The 13,423-nt window shown below is 34.5% G+C and overlaps 2 long non-coding RNA genes across 2 annotated transcripts in view; one reads left to right on the top strand and one right to left on the bottom strand.

Moving 5' to 3' along the window:
- Nucleotides 1-13,423, bottom strand: part of LOC141368799 (uncharacterized) — a 129,404-nt gene that overhangs the window by 55,488 nt on the left and 60,493 nt on the right. The window lies entirely within an intron of this gene.
- Nucleotides 4,791-7,454, top strand: LOC129446198 (uncharacterized). The gene is made up of 5 exons (XR_012372138.1): nucleotides 4,791-4,924; nucleotides 5,516-5,575; nucleotides 5,675-5,765; nucleotides 5,864-5,943; nucleotides 6,143-7,454. It is a non-coding gene; the product is annotated as an uncharacterized lncRNA (long non-coding RNA).

Here is a 13,423-nt window from a genome sequence, read left to right as displayed (position 1 = left end):
TTATAGCAGTTTAAATTTATTGTAATAAATAAAAATATTGCAATATAGTATTATTTTATACATAAAATGATAAAAAATAAGGTTTGTGTTGGTTTGCTGTGAGGTTTGCTGCATATTCTTGTATCAAAATTAATAAAGTCACTGCATTATTATTATTACTGCTAAAAGGGTTTATAATATAAAAATACATTCTAAGACCTTTCCAAGTATATATAGTTTGTCCTTACAGATTAACATTTACATGAAAAATATTGAAGTAAACTCGGGTGTCCAGCTCACGGAACAGTAATTAATCCACGAAAATTTGGTCTGTCAAGGCGGTCATTTCAAATTTTAAAAGTACATCTGAAAAGATGGCAATGTCACAAATCTGTGACATAGCACGCAAGATCCAATGAGCGTTTGATATCACTGCCGCAAAGCAATGTGTCATAAAGCTTCTTGAGGCGCACTATTTGAATTCAAAATCATAACGAATTCAAGATTTGACGTTTACGGTTGCTGCTAAGAACTGGGATCAAGATTGCTGGATAAAGGCCTGAATTTAGATCTTTTCCTCGCACTCGCATGAATTCTAAAGATGCGTACTACAGCAAATGAATACAATTAACATCTAATTAACATTGTAAATTTATGTTGTGTTTTGGTGTAATTATTGTTGCATAGGAGAAAACACCTTTTGTGTGTCATGGAATTTTTTAATTAATTCTCTGAAAGTTATGAACACTTCATTAGATAAATTAATAAACTGTCTTAAATCAGAAAATACAACTGAAAACATGTCAAAAAAGTGTGAAAAAAGCCAATGTCCATGATTATTATATTTATGAATTAAAATACGCACAAATCTGTCCATCTGTATAGCTGTTAATAGGTAAATAATTAACGTATTAGTCATGTCATTACATCAGTATTATAAGTTTCAGTGTGTATGAAAAACGTAATGTAGTTTATGGTACAACCACACTTTAGATAAAAATACAATATTCTCATCAGATCACGGTCTGATGAGAATAAACTTTGGTTAAATGGTTCTTTGAGGAACCAAAAATGGTTCTTATATGGCATTGTGTAGAATCTTTTAAACACCTTTCATTTTAAAAGTGTACTTTTCCACTATTGGTGCAAAAAAAGTTATTTGGTTGTTAAATTTTTTTTTTTTTCATGCAGAAAACATTTAAGGAACCTTTTTTTAAGTCTAGGGGAAGTAGTCTCAATTACAGCTCTAGAAGAGATCTCAACACTGTGCTTAGATTTGCCAACATATTGCAATCAAAAGTAAACATTTTTCATAAAATACTTTTCATAAAAATTATTTTATTATTAATGAATGTCAAAAATACACACATTATGTCTCATTTTTGTCTACTTTTATGTTTCTTGTAAAGTGTGTAAAGTCGATGCTTAAACAAAACATAACTAAAAAAACTTAATTCTATTAAAGAGAAATAAAAGTGTTGCAAAGTTTTGAGAAATCTAAATATTAAAATATAATAGTAAAATTTAAGATATTAAAATTGTATACGTTTCATTTATTAATTTTTGACACAATATTCTATAAAAATAAAAGTCGTTGTTATTTTACTACATTGACTACTGTTATGCAAGAAGTCACTTTTGTAAAAGTGCATTTGTATTCATATGAAGGGTCCTGAAATGGAGATTTGGGAGAGATTAGATCAACACAACTAAGCATGTCACAGTCAATCTCCCATCAAAGTGGAAGAAGGAAGTGAGCAAATGTAATGGCGGAAAAATTGGGAGAATAAGTCAAGCATGTCACCCCCTCCTCTTTGCCACCATCCATATCACCATGGACAAATTGTCCTGATCTCCCTTTCACACATGTCTCCTCCACATCTAAATATTCATCCATCACTTTCCCTAAGTCTAGTATCACCCTCCTTAAAAGCCTGTGGGGAAACCTGAATGTCCAGCTCCACCCAATCAAAACAATCGCTCGGTTAGAGGTAGGGGTTATCGGGGGGCGAGCTATCTGTAGCTGTGGCTACGGGCTGCTGGCAGGACACAGGGCCCATTTAATTAGGCCTGCTGCTTCTCTCTGGTGTGAAAGACTCTCAGGCCATTTTGATTCACCATTGCTCTCCCAGCAGGAAGTGCTTGGTGATAATTGACACAGGATTTCCTTGCTAACCAGCCGCAGACTGGCTGGATTAAAGTGACAGAGATCTCCAGAAGAAAGTGGGGAGCAGATAAAGGAGAAGGTGGTCGGCGAAGGTGGAGAAAATGGTGTTAGGGGGGAGTGAAGTAGCTATTTACTGCTCTCGAGAAACCAGAGAGGAAATAGCAATAACAGATGGGTGTGTGGGTCCTGCCGTGAGTTGTAGCTCCTACTTATCTTGGCCATTTCAGCTTGGCTGATCAAAGATTGGCTCCCTCAGAATAACCTGGACCCTGGGTTGAATACATGCTTCCACGTTCCGTTTTTTTTTTTTTGCAAATTATCGTTCTCCCCACCTCACTGCATGAAAAGAGCTGTATACGGACAAATACGGGATGGGAAATCCCTGCTAAACTTTAGGTTTGCCAGATTTTTGAGGCAGAGTGCTTGGAAAGGTAATACACCAAAGTAAACTTGTGAAACATCCAGAAACTTTACGTTTGTGGATGTATATAGGAACTGGTGGAAGTTTCCAGGAATCCTTACAGCTGGTTGTGAGGAGAGGTGGGTGTGAGGTGTGAAGGGCTTTTTATATGTTAATGACCCACAGGTAGAGGTGTCTTCTTTGTTTTCAGAGCTGAGTGGGGTGGGGTGGGGGGTTAACCATGTCTCTTTAAGATAGCACATACAGTATTGTGGTACATAAAAACTGTGTTTGCTAAATACGTTTATTATTAATATAATTTAATTTATATTTAATTTAATTTTAGTCTATTTAAGAAACTTAGCAACATTCAAAATAACTAAAATTCAATGGACACAATTACAATTTTAATGTCTGAAAATTATGTCTCTGACTCAAGAGAAATGCAACAAATGTTATTTCAGAATATTTATTTCTAACACTTTGAAAACATGTCTCCAACTGCCCTATGTTAGAATATTGTGCATGTCTCAATGCTGCATACATCGTTTAAAAGAAGCTGTTCAAATGACATCATGTAACACATTTTTGCTAGCTAGGATGTTGATAAATTAGTCAGTGAAATGTAAAGCTGCTTGATTTTGCTGATGTCTCATGATTTGAAGTTCACTGTTTCTATTGTTATTATAATTCTACCCTAACATTTCATTAAATCTTTTAAAATAGAAACAAAAATATCAATAGACAGGTCCATAATCTAAAAGACAGTCTTTGACATGTGAATGCAAAACATGTTGGGTGATACAGACTGATAAACTCGGGTAAACATATCTGCAGATACCTGTCAGCTACTGTACTTCTAATCCAGAGGTGCCCAAAGTTGGCCCACAATAGATCTTTAATTTGGCCCATCATTCCACGTTAGATAAGGAAAAAGAATAAAAGTCATTGACGCAGATGTTCATATTTTTAATTAAACATTTTCTAAAATGTATCATTTTTTGTTGTATTTTTACATTACAAAAATGTAAATTAATATTAAATGCAAGGGATTAAAGTTATTTTTTTATGTTTCATGCATACTTGAAGGTGTATCAAATGCATCACGAAACCTAATAAACAGGCTAAAAATGAAGAGGTTTTGGCAGTGGCACACAGAGAAAAGGAGAAAAGGATATTTAAAATTGATTGGAAAAATTATTTCTTTTTTTTTACAAAAAGCCTTGGAAAATAAAACTGGATTAGTTATGCATAAACAGAGTAATGTTTGCTTTTTTATTTTTAAAATATTAGAAAATTATAAATTAGGGGTTATCAGGGCAACTTTAATTTTAATATAACACAACAACGTTTACTTTTGGCCCACGGCCCTCAGTCAGGTGTGGCCCTTGTAAGGAAAATGTTCGGGCACCAATCAATGTATAGTCTATCTGAGGAGGTAACTGTTAGCATATGATAATGCATGCTTGTACAAAGTCAGACCACATATTATCATGTTTGTCTTCAATTAATCAATTTAAATAAAAGAGATGGGGACTTTATAATATAATAAGGGTCCATATATCACAGTGATAAAAGACATATATGTATTTTTACATTAACATGAACTAATGCTGAGTTAAGGCATATACTAATCATAAACTATGAAGAGTCATCATTAACTTCAACATGACATGTTTTCATTGTTAGTTAATGCATTCATTTACAATAAATTAATTTTTGAGTTCATGTTGTAATTAAGTTCAGTAAGTTACATGTCTTAACTCAGCATTAGTTTATATTTACTTATATTTAAGTAAGAATTCATTTAGGTAAACGTTCAATGTTTCCAATGATGAGCAGTTAATCCACTATACCCAGAGATAATTCCTGAGGCATGTTTAAAGAGTTTTGTATTTCATCAAGAAAGTGCTGATTCACAAAGATTTTATATTTAAGAAGATCTGAGCATCATTCAAAATAACTGTTAACATGTTTGTCAACTAAACATGTTTTGTCAACGTTATAAACTTCATAGAAATATTTTTTTTTATTTTTTATTAATGATCAAGTATAAAGAACAATGCATAGTGTGAAAACGCGGATTATAAAAAAGTATATAAAGTGCGAGCAGAGGATCAATCAAACTTGGGTTGAAATGATGTAGTGCAGTGCATCCAATGGATCTTGGAACTCGTAGTCCGTTTACATCTAACTTACAGCAGCATATCTATGCTACAGCAGTGACAACGCCAAAGAAAATGACTACATTTCCCAGAATGCACCTGCACCCACCCTTCAGGTGCAACCGCTTCACCTATGGGCGTGACGGGAAAATTCAAACTCGCGAACCGTTACAGCCTGGAGGTGTCTTTGTTTGTTTGCTCATCAACAGTAAGGTACGTTTGATTTAATTAATTGTCTGCATCGCGCTGATCGGTTGCCTATTTGTTCATATTATGTTATTTACTATGATTCGTTTTTGTCTTTAAACTAGAACTGTTTGAATTTAAAGCACAAACAGTAAAACATTAAGGGTATACATGGTACACAGCGGTAAACATGAGGTTAAAAATACGCGAAGTAACATTCAAACCGGGCTGTTAAAAGAATCAATTCGATGTTTAAGTTTTTAAAAACAAAACTTTAAAGAAGCCAAGATGAGACGTTCTTTGCTTAGAACAAACATAACACCAGTAACTTGTGTGTTGGAAATGTTAGCAGCTAGCAAGTGTCTCTCTGCTATTTTAAATGATACACAGACGATCTTTTGTTGTTTAAAAGCTCATTGCTTTAGTTCGGGTAGATGCTGCTTATTTTTCAAGACGGTTTTAATAGCTTTATATTGATTTGTAACAAAGCCAGCTTCACTTTGAGAGAACCTAGATGCTAATTGTAAAGAAGCTTGGAGTCATAATATATTTTAACGTTATATGTTTGCTGTTCTTCATCTCTTTAAATATGAAGTCTATCCATGTTTGTGTTTACAGAGGTCATGTACACTGTGGTCAACTTTGTGGACGCTGAAGAGGTTTCTGGGGAAAGATGATGTATGTTTATTCATTCAGTTTTAAAAATCAAACAGGTTAAATGGTAAACAGATGTGTTATGATGTATGTGATTTTGATTTTTAATTCTGTGTTTGGCAGAGAAATATAATGAAGTAACAGTGGAAGCTAAAACATCAGACTGATCCAGACACTGAAGAAATTGAGGTCACTGCAATCTGGCCAAAATGATGTAATTTTAATAATGAAATTATTCAATCAAAGAGGTTAAATAGTAAGTAGAGGTGTTATGATGTATGTGATTCTATTTTTTTATTCTGTGTTTGATAGACAACTATATTGAAGTAGCTTACTGTAATAAAGCTGCAGAACGTCACAAAGACTCTGAGGACATCAACACAGAAAATGAAGTAAGAGGAAGATGTACATTATGAAGTTCTTTGATCATATGTTGTTGAATCTTTGTACTGTTTAATGTAAACTTTCTAAAATGTACAACTTTAATTATATGTCATTTTTAATTTGCCGTGTGTGTGTATCTGTATCTGTATATGTATATGTGTATTAGTATTATGCCAAATACTTATATGTACTTTTATATTTCCAAAGGGCTCCAAAGAGATGTCTGTCCAGATGAGGGTGCATCAACGTTACCTTTGCTGACAAGTATATGCTTTACAATGTAAAACCTAACAGTTAACTTAACTCAAACCATTTAAGGAAATTGGTTGCCTTAAACCATTAGGTTTTAGAAAAACATACATTTGAGTACTGTGAACTTGGGTCTTGTGCAGTTGTGCACTTGTGTTTAGGTAGTGTGAACTTAAATTGAGTCACATGCAGTTATGCACTTATATTTGGGTTCACACTACCTAGGTGTGGGTGCATGGTTGCACGGGACTTGGGTTCACAGTGCTCAAATCTAAGAGGCTGTTTACACTTGGCATTGACGTGTGTTTTCGTCGATCGGATCACAAGTGAACGACGTTAATGCCAGGTGTAAACGGTGTTCAAAACGTTTTGAGCTCGTCCACTTTCGACCACTTTCAACCACATCCAGAGGTGGTCGAAACCACTTTCGATCGGATCGCTTTGGAGCTGCGGAACGCACATGTGGTTGAATGCGTTCGAACAGCCACACGCGACCGCCTTCTCTCCGCCCATTTATCTAATCTGAGGTATTAAACACAAGTTTCACGTCTTTTTTGACTTCTGGCGTGAACATTCGGTGAACAGCGCTATTTTTAGCCTTTCATTGATAAAACTAAGCGGCTGATCTCCGTAGTTTCGTTTTGAAAGCGTCTGAAAGTTGCGCGATCCTATTTCATCAATTGCGCTGAAAATTCAAAGAAAGCTCTTACATACTCATGTACAAAACACTGTGCAGCATGTTTACTTGCTAAACAAGCAGTGCACTCCGACATTATATTAGTTTGCGTCCATATAAACTCATAATTACTCCCGCTCGGGTTTGAATGACAGCAGAGAGACTCGCCCACCGTCTCACAGACCACCCCCTCACAGTATTCAGCACAGAAGCGGTCGAAAGTGGACAAAAGAGACGGATTTAAATACCAGGTGTAAACGTAATGTGTCTCTCTCGTTAACTTGTGATCCGATCGATGAAGGCACATCTTGGTACCAAGTGTAAACAGCCCCTATGTGTTTTGAAACTTGAATGGTTTGATGCAACCAGTTTTCTTAAATGTAAGAAATTACAGTGTTACAGTGAGAAATGTTTGAGTAATTCCAAGACAGAGCTCTGTAATTGATTCTACACTGCAAAAAATCACTTTCTAATTTAGGATTTTTGTCTTGTTTTTAGTAGGAAAAACTAAAAATTCTTAAATCGGGATGTATTTTCTTGATGAGCAAAATTACCTTGGAAAATATGTCTAGTTTTTAGACAAAAATATACAGTTTGGGTGAATTTGTGCTTAAAACAAGCAAAAATATCTAACAATGGGGTGAGAAAATTGTGTTTTAATTAAGTTTTTAAGAAAAAAGAAAACTTAAGATTTTTTCCTCACACCATTGGCAGATGTTTTTGCTTGTTTTGGGCACAAATTCACTTAAATTGTGTATTTTATTTATTTATTTAGTCTAAAGCTAGACTTGTTTTCTTGGGTCATTTTGTTCATCAAGAAAAAGCATAAAGCATTAAATAATATTTCTACTGAAAACAGGACAAAAATACTATGTAGGAGGGTCATTTTTTGCAGTGTAGGACTGATTTCTTAAGAGCAAGATCAATATAGTTGTTGTTCATTTTATTTAGATATTTACTACATTACAGTGGCAGCTTGTGAGCACTTGATGCGAAGTTTGTCAGAACATGTATATAGCCCGTCATTTGTGTGGTTCCCAATTTCAAAATATGTGTTCTGCGTGTCGAGTGCGTGTATGTGCATCACGTGTTTTGACTAAACACGTGATGCACGTGGTTTACATGAAGCAACAAACACACATTTTAAAAACACAAGCAACACACATGACACTCTGAACACTTATTTTGAATTTGCAACCCTCGGATGAGCAGTCACGAGCCGCCACTGCTACATTACATTGTACTGCTTTGAATGTAGTTTTCATTGTTGCTTTTATTTTGTTTTATTTTATTTTAATCTAATATTGCTTTCTCTGTCTGTATATTTATGAGTTTAAATAGTGTTGTTTATGTATGCAACTTTAATATTTGTGTATAATATTATTTTGTGATTGTGACAATTGTGGATTGTTCAGTTTTTTTATTAAATAAACATTTTAAACTCAATTCAAGTTTTTATTTTTTTAAGTGTTTTGGTGATGTATAGTATTATATAGTGGGGGGGGGCGGTGTAGTCTATCTGCAGAGCAGGCAAATAACCAATCAAGTCACTAAGCTATGAGGGCTTGGGTTGGGCTTAATACAAAGTGTAACCAATCAAATCATCTCAACTGGAAAATTTCAAAGTACTGTCCCAATAGTTGTCAGAGTTTTGGGAGGGGGTTTTAAAAGCAACCAATCAGTGTTGAGATTAAACACCAATGGGGACACTAGAATTGTGCAAAGGTGTGAAATTCCAGTACTTCTGTAGGTGTGAAAATGTCCCCTGACAAAATCTTCAATGGGATTATTTGCCATGGCAACAAATGGCTGCCTATACCACGGGGATATCCACTCAGCAAGATACATCCGAATTGGTATCATTACGGGAGTTTCCTAACTTGGTGGAATTAGTAGTTTACCCTCAGTGGAACTAGTAGATACTTCCGAAAATCAGTAGTGTTTACAGGAGTTTCCTAGTACGGATACACCTCTTTTCATGCAGTGCCTCTAAACCCCCCCAAGCCTTCCCTGCCTCCCTTTTCGCTGTGGTATTACTGTTTATCAAGGACTAGAGAGGTAATCTCCTTTCATTCAGACAATTATACACTATGGCGAAATGAAAGCATATTTGCAAATGATGTCATATTTTCTGCTTTGTACCAACTAGGTCAGTATTATCATACAGAGAGAGAGGGGGGAGAGAGTGAGAGGGAATAAAAACTCACTCGGCCGAAGACGAACATAAGGTTTTCACAGAACCTAATCCATATTATTTATTTCCACATTTTCACCTTCCTTATCCACATAGCTTACACACACACAGTGTTACCAAGTGTCCAGATTTAGGCTGGAATGGGAAAGTAAATATCCAAGCAGCATGGAAGTCTGTATCTGGCATGACAGCATTTAGGCATTTAGCATTAAAGTGCCCAACTTTATTGCAGATCTTATTTTTATTAGGTTGCTGTCTTATTGGCTGCATGATTAATATTTAAAGAATGACATTGGTGTCCTGCAGTGGAATGCATAAGGAGGACCAGCATTTGACCCCATCTGACCTTCATTTCCAGCACCTCCATCTGTCCAGAGGTCAGCACATGATCAGAGGAAAAAAACAAGATAGAGTAGATGTATGAATTTGCCTTTGTGTTACTTAAGTGTAAACCATGCTTTGATATCTACCGAGCAGACTACAAAAGTCTACATAAAATTACTGCTGATTGCATAAGGTCAATCTAAGCACCTGTGTATAATATATAATTGATCTATATCAAGTGCATACATGACTTAAAGTTGTGGCTTAAACTAAAAAGTTCAGCATTTTACAATATATCACAGTACACTTCTGTTGAGGGGCTAAATGAAAGCAATAATGTTACTAACCTAACTACAGTTTTAATAATGAGACAATAACTCAGCTCTTATAACTTTTAACATTAGTAGGAATGGACCGGCTATGTGTTATGTTATTATCATTAATAGGAATGGACCGGCTATGTGTTATGTTATTATCATTAATAGGAATGGACCGGCTATGTGTTATGTTATTATCATTAACAGGAATGGACCGGCTATGTTATGTTATTATCATTAATTGGAATGGACCGGCTATGTGTTATGTTATTATCATTAATAGGAATGTACTGGCTATGTGTTATGTTATTATCATTAATAGGAATGGACTGGCAATGTAAAAATCTATTTACCCATACCATTATTTATCATAAAAACAGTTTTGAACCATTATCAAAGACACTGCAATGTGGCTTCAAACTAGACTCACTCTATACCATCATCCAGTCAGAAGAAGTGTAAAGAAATGTAAAAAAAAACTTTGATCTACTGAAGAAGACCTGACTGATGATGTAAAATACAATCTGTATACTAATGCAATTTGACTTTTTGAACTGCCAAGACAATTTAACATTAAAATGGTGTGATTATATTTTCTTTAACATTTTCATGCTGCTGAACTGACTAGTCGTTATAGTTAATAAATAAATGATTTATTAGTCAAATGCGTAATTGATTCACCGATTTATTCCTGACTCTGTGTAAATTTTGGTGCAAAACAGTTAAATGCTGCTGTTTATAGCTGTTTTCCACTCATATATATATAAATCTTGGTGTTTTTTTTAGTTTTATTAATTGTAAATATGGGTGATTGTCGTGAAATAAGACTTGAGGTGTCATGAAACATTTTGATAAAAAACTATGCAAAGTATAAGTATCAAAATAAGAAGCAGTTACAAACATCTCTTCACGTACTATTTTGCACATGACTTTAAATGACATCATACAAACCAATTTTGTTGTTTTTTCCACATTTAAGGGGACATTTTTCATTACCGCAACAAGTCCATGACTGGATTTGAGTTCTTTGACATGGAAATATTTATACTTAAAAAATCTAAAAAATAAAAAGCTTCAGTGCATAAACATTTACAGTAAAGAAACATGTTGGTAAAGTAGAGACAATAATAAGGAATATTAATGTGTCCAAGAAAAATTTTCTCATCCTCCGCAACAATTTTCAATCATTGTTTAAGCCCTCAATGAACTTTTAAACTCAAGATTGCTACCAGGTAAGCAGTTCTTATTTTTTCTCTCCAGATAAAAGTTGAAATTTTGTTTGTCATAGTACCTAGACAACTTTTTAGTTCTCATTTTTAAAACATGAGTTTTAAATGCATATATTTAATGTAATATCATGTTGCGGTAATGATCTTTTTTTATAATGCTAATCTAAAAAAATTTAATAATTCTATAGGAAATATTTTTTAAATCCTCTAAAAATAATGATTATAGTAAGTTCAGACCTTAATCTTATATGCGCAAAAAGAATTGGCTTCAAGGGCTTTTTTTTAAAAAAATCTGATGCTGGACCTTGTAAGTCTGGATTTAGTGAGAATCACCCAAATGTTCATTTTATGACAATATATTTAAAAAATGTATTATACTATAATAGCCAAGATAAAACTTTTATATTTAAAAATATTTCCCTCATAAAAAGCTTCAATGTAGTTAGAAATATTTCTTAAATATTTCTATAAAGCTTATTTTAACTAGTTTAGTTTAACTGCTTACCTATAATTATGAGTAGCTTGTATATTGACAGGTAATAGTTTTAAAGTTTTCCTTAAATAAATATGCATCGTAATATTGAATAATTGTGATGCGCTTTTACACAATTTTCAACATATTCATGGAAAACATATTTTAAAATGTAACATTACTCTTTCAAAAACTTTTTTGTTCGGGCACAGAAACTTTACACTGCTGTTGTGAAACTGTTATCAGTGCTCATGTCTGCAGGAAGTGCATCTAAACCCTGCTGTAAGACTTCAATATGTGAGTATTAACACGCTTCAGGGTGCTTGACTTCTGTAGCCAGAATTGCTTTCTAGCAGAGAGTGAGAAAGGCGAGACAGAGGGTTAGAGATTTGCTGTTCTCTCAGACCAAAGTAAATATGATAGGCAGGAAAAGCAATCATATAACCAACATATGCTCCCCTATCGAGAAAACACAGGAGTTTAGATTAAGATTTTGTCATGAGTGAAATCATTGCTGTTTAATTGAATCGTGCTACAGATAAACTCCTTGGTTGAGCCCTCTCCCGATGGCTTTGTGATAAACAACTTCAATCAGAATGGTATAGACTCACACACACTGGCTCTCTTGACTTTCCACTGATCTTTATTCTGTAAAACCAGAGGAGATTTTGTGTGTTTGTGTGTGTGTGTGTGTGTGTGTGTGTGTGTGTGCGTGTGTGTGTAAGCATGGCCTAATAGTGAGTGCTTTATGTGTGTTCTTGATCACCAGTACAATTGTAGTATGTTATGCAAACATGAATTCAATAATTTTCTAAACTAATCGAACTCAAAAGTATACGTACAGTAGTTTACATTGCAGCAAGTATGCATCATGAATGCTAAAAAGTGCTTTGGTGATGCATAAATGCTTCAATGTCAAGTATATATACTAAAACCATATTCAAGGTGGTCAAAAACTCTTTGTACAATGTATATCTACTTGGAATTGGCAAACGATTTAAAGATGCAGACCAAGATGAACCTTTGAAAAGATTTTCTTAATAAACTACTAAACACCAGACCAGATCCAGTGGTGGTGGCTATAATTTACTGTGGATCCCTTCTCATTGAAACACTTTCATACAGTTAAAACCAGGCAAACTCAATATCACATAGGCAAACTTCAAACATACATCTGACTAAACAGTCAATTGGGACAGGGTCTTGAGTAGAGGTTGTTGGGTTAGTATTTTGAGAGCATGCCAGAATCAAATGATTGCTGGGCTCTTTATCAGTACGGCACCACACAGAGGGTAGCTAGATTTCTGGGCGTTGTGAACCATACCTTGTGATTCAGTCACTACACATTCCCCTAATCTGACCACTTCAGCTTTCCATTCATTGTTCTTCTGTATGGAGCCATGGTTTAGGACCCATTTGAGGTACTGGCTTGTTTGACTGAGATAAAGTAGTCCAAGGCTGCCTTTGAGACTTCAGTACCAAATTCAGCCACTAGGATGCCAAAAGTTCCTATGCAAGACATCTGGAAGAAAATTTTGTTCTTTGTGTTTGATCACTTATTTGATTAATAGAATTAATACACTTTTATAAAAACATCCAGATAATTTAATTTAATAGTGGACTTAAATGGACCTCAACATTTTCCGGTTTCATTGCAGTTTAAAATTGCGGATTCAGTGCAGCTTCAAAGGACTCTAAGCATTAGGGGAGAGCAGGGGCGAAAGTACCATTTTTCAGAAAAACTTAATTTTAAAAGAATGTTATAGACAGAGATATATTTCTCTGTCTATTCTGTCTATATTTCACAAGTGTGGTCTATCAATACCAGGTGGAATTTTGTAAAAATGTAAAACAACTTTCACTTTGAACATAAGTAGTGAATTGTTACTTTCGACCCCACCTGCAGGGACGAAAGTAACACACAGGTGGGTCAAAAGTAACACAACAAAACAAGATCGATTTTTGTGTTACACTTGTTAAACATTAAATATACAAGACTTTGACCTCAGTAATATGTAACTGCAAAC

The sequence above is a fragment of the Misgurnus anguillicaudatus genome, chromosome 11 (genome assembly GCF_027580225.2).
Source record: "Misgurnus anguillicaudatus chromosome 11, ASM2758022v2, whole genome shotgun sequence".
Lineage (NCBI taxonomy): Eukaryota > Metazoa > Chordata > Actinopteri > Cypriniformes > Cobitidae > Misgurnus > Misgurnus anguillicaudatus.
Note: the sequence above shows the minus strand (reverse complement) of the source record. Positions and strands in the feature narration are given on the sequence as shown.